Genomic DNA, 4,679 nt, shown 5'->3' with positions numbered 1-4,679 from the left:
TTTTTAGTACAGAAGTAGTAAGGCTTTGAAACAGTGTATTGGATATTGTGAATATATGTATAACTAAATATATATATATATATAAATATATATATATATATATATATATATATCTAAATATATTTATAATTTAATACTCTATACTCAATATCTCAATATCACTATCTATATCGTATTATAAATATCTATTATCTCAATAACAATATCACTAGAATCCATAACTAAATATATATAACTCACAAGTCTAAAATCAACTCGCGTCCACTCTATAAAAATCTTCATCAAAATATATATAAAGTGTGTGTGGAGGCATATCAATCTACTATATCTCTAACTCATAACTAACACACTATCAAAATAACATCACATCCAATCAAACTACACACACAACACACTCTCAAACTCTAACACAATCACTATCTACTCCCCCCAAAAACCCCTAACCCAGAACACACCCTAACCTAAACACACCTCACAAAAACTCTAACACACTCAATCACTCCCAAAAAAACACACTCACCTGATAGTAAGATGAGTGAGAGTGAGAGTTTGTGAGTGAGAGAGAGATAGGAGAGTAGAGACACACACACACACAACTACTCACACACACACACACACACACTCACACTCACCGCCCGCGACTCACTCACTCACAAGCTACTAACATGACAGCACACCCCTCACTCAGATAGCCATTCAAACACATACACACCCACCCCCACACACACTACCACACACACACACTAACTCTACACCCTCAGAAACCCACACGACCCACACACACACAAACACACAAACACAAACAAACAATCATAAGAACTTACACCCGCCCACACACACCACACACACACCCTCTCACACATCACGACACACACACGCACTCAGCACGTACTCACGCCTCACTCACGCACTCTACTCACGCACTCCACACACTCACGCACCCCCGCACTCCACTCACGCAAACCACACCGCAGAGAGATATATGAGACCTCTCTCACACACACACTACTCACACACACACACACCACACACCACTCACGAGCACACGACCACACACAGACACACACCACACACCCACACACACAGACCACTCACACTCACTACCACACACGACACACCCTCACACACACACACACACACAGTACAGCATACACACACACAGCCACACCCACTCCACACTCAAACACACACACACACGACACATACACGACCCACACGACACACACACACACCACACACAACACGAGCACACCCACACACACACACACCCAGACACCCACACACACACATACACACACTCACCCACCCCCACACACACACACCCTCACCCACACACACACACACACACACACACACAAACAAACAAACAAACCATACACACACAAACAAACCATCATACAAACAGACACCCACACACACACGACACACACACACACACTCTCACAACACACACACACACACACACACACACACACACGCCCACACACACCCACACCCACACACCACCACACCCACACACACACACACACCCACACACGTACACTCACACGACACATACGCATACACACCACTATACTCACACACACACACACACACACACAACACACACACAACACACCAACACACACACACACACATACGACACACACACACACACAACACACACACCCACAGCACACACACACACCACACTCCAAACACACACACACACACACACACACACACACACACACAACACACCCACCCCCCCCCCCAGCCCCCCCCCCCCCCCCCCCCCCCCACACACACACTACCACACACACTCACCCCCCTTCACACACACGACACACCACACACTCACAACACACACACACACAAACAGATCGATATATATATGAGATATATATATATATCGAAGATATATATAGATTGATGTATAGAAGAGATCCATATACATATATCTATAGAGTTACTGTATAAAGTACACACACACATCGAGATACATAGATGATATAGAGCGAGAGCTGTCTGACTCTGTCAACAATGTACGAGTAACACTCCGCATATAATCTGAGACACATACCAAACTAAAATATTTAACGTCCCCGTATCCTCCCCCCAATTTTAGAGTATCCTCCCTCCCTATTGCCGCCTCCTACTCACCACATACCCATACCCTACAGCATTAGCGTCGCTTCTTTTTAGATAAGGCATTCGTTTCCCTTAAAATATGAATGTTAATGCTCATGCAGATGGATATAATACTTGCAAATTACTCGAGCAGATTTCCCGGTTAGATGCATGAATAAAAAGTGTTGCTTAGATTAAATTTCTTAATTGCCTTTCCCTTTTCTTTAGCTGTTTCTGTCTATCTGAATGTCTGTTTGTTTGTTAGTCTGTCTCTTTATGTCTTTTTGTTTGTCTTTCTTAGTTTTTCTTACTGTCTTGTTGTATGTTTATCTCTCTTACTGCGCTTCCTCTTCATTCGTGTCTTTTCTTGATTTTCTATTTTTCCCTCTTTTCTGTCTGCCTGTCTCCTCTCTCTCTCCCTCTCTCTCTCTCTCTCTCTCTCTCTCTCTCTCTCATCCTCTTTCTGTCTTGCTGTCTCCTCTCCTCTTCCTCTATCTTTCTCTTCTCCTCTCTCTCTCATTCTCTCTCTCTCTCTCTCTCTCTCTCGCTCTCGTCTCTCTTTACTCTCTTCCTCTGCTCATCTCGCTATCGCTCTCTGGCTTTTTCTCTACTCTTCTCTATCTCTTCTCCTCTAACCTCTCCCTTTCCCTCTCCCACTCTTCCTCCCCCTCCCGTACCCTCTCCCTTTCCCTCTCCCTTTCCTACTCCCTCACCTTTCCCCCTCCTTCTCCCTCACCCTCTCCCTCACCCTCTCGCTCTCCCTCTCCCTTTCCTACTCCCTCACCCTTTCCCCCTCCTTCTCCCTCACCTTCTCCCTCTCCCTCTCCCTTTCCTTTCCCCTTTCCCTCTCCCTCTTTCTCACCTTCTCTTTCTCCCTCTCCCTCACCTTTTCCCTCTCCCTCTCCCTCCCTCTCCCTCCCTCCCTCTCCCACTCCCTCTCCCTCTTCCTCTTCCTCTCCCTCTCCCTTTCCTTTCCCCTTTCCCTCTCCCTCTCTCTCACCTTCTTCCTCTCCCTCACCTTCTCCCTCTCCCCCTCCCTCTTCCTCACCCTCTCCCTCTCCCTTACCCTCGTCCCTTCCCTCTCCCTCTCCCTCTCCCTCTCCCTCACCTTCTCCCTCTCCCTCCCTCCCTTCTCCCTCTCCTCTGTTTTCCACTTTCCCTCGACGCATAATATAAATATTCTCGTTTAAGTGAACGAATTAGTCATGTAACGCGTTTGTGTATATCATGTAAATGTGGCAGATGAAATAAGACTCCTGGATTTTATCACTCCACCAAGTGTTAATACGTAGGGTACTCATGGGAGGAGTAATATTTTAACTCTGACGCTCCTCCCCCCCCCTCCCCCCCCACACACACCCCTTCTATTGGAAGCACCCGCTGTATATGGGGCGTCCCTTTAAACCTTTTATGTATGGTGCAATTGAGCTAAATTAACGGTCTTTCCGACTCATGGCAAGAGCATTAGGTCACCTGTGTTGCCGAGGGAGTGAATGAATGTTTGCTACGATTTTTGCAATATCGGATAAAGTGATATTATGTTGCACAGCTTTGGTCTTGTGTCAGTCGGTGTGTCATTTGAATAGTTCACTCATAGTTCAGTCACTCTAGTTGTAATTCGTTCAGGCACTTTGCTTACCCCTATACACTTATCTCTTTAAAAAGTTCTCACCCCAACTCTGCTGACACTACAGGTTATTCATTGCTCCATTCAAAAGGTGTATGCCCTAAATTCGGCCTAATAAACATAAACATTTCATAAGTGCAGGCCCTTTGACTTCACTCGGCTCAGAATTTAAGAGGCAAAACCAAGAGTTCCGACTAACGCTCCCATCTTTCAAAATGTTGTAAAGAAAGAAAAAATGGGATAATGATAAAAGAGAAAAAAAATATTTTGAAGTAATAGTAAGTGAGTGATTATGCAAACGAAACGCTTAAAACTTTTTTTTCAGAATTTTTTTTCTGACGTTTATATAAAAAAAAAGAGTAACAGGAGGTTTGTATCCAAAAAATATCCAAAAATATATTTCGATCGCAGTAAAAGGACTTGAGGGTTTAAATAACAAACTGTATTCGAAAAAAATATATGTGCTGTTGGTGGCTGAATGTATCATGGTTACTTATTTGTGTCTGTGGAATTGAGTGTGTTTTGCTGATGTTAATATTTTACTTTGTTGTTATGTATGAGTGTGTGTGTGTTGTGCATGTTTCACTTCTCTTATAAATTTATTTTGTTAATTTGCTTTTAGTCTTGTTGTCTTAAATATACATATTGTGTGTGTATATGTGAGTGAGTGTGTGTGTGTGTGTGTGTGTGTGTGTGTGTGTGTGTGTGTGTGTGTTGTGCGTGTGCCTGGAAGAGAGAGAGAGAGAGAGAGAGAGAGAGAGAGAGAGAGAGAGAGAGAGAGAGAGAGAGAGAGAAAGAGAGAGAGAGAGAGATAGAGAGAGAAAGAGAAAGAGAGAGAGAAGGGGAAAGAGGAGGGAAGGAAAAAAAGAGAAAGAGAGAGAGAGAAATAAAAAAGATAAAGAAAAAGAAAGAGAAAGAGAAAGGGAGAAAGAGTTATCAAGAG

This window comes from Penaeus japonicus, unplaced genomic scaffold (assembly GCF_977035675.1).
Source record: "Penaeus japonicus unplaced genomic scaffold, GWHDUDI00000001_assembly GWHDUDI00000006, whole genome shotgun sequence".
Classification (NCBI taxonomy): Eukaryota; Metazoa; Arthropoda; class Malacostraca; order Decapoda; family Penaeidae; genus Penaeus; species Penaeus japonicus.
This window is presented reverse-complemented; position numbering follows the sequence as displayed.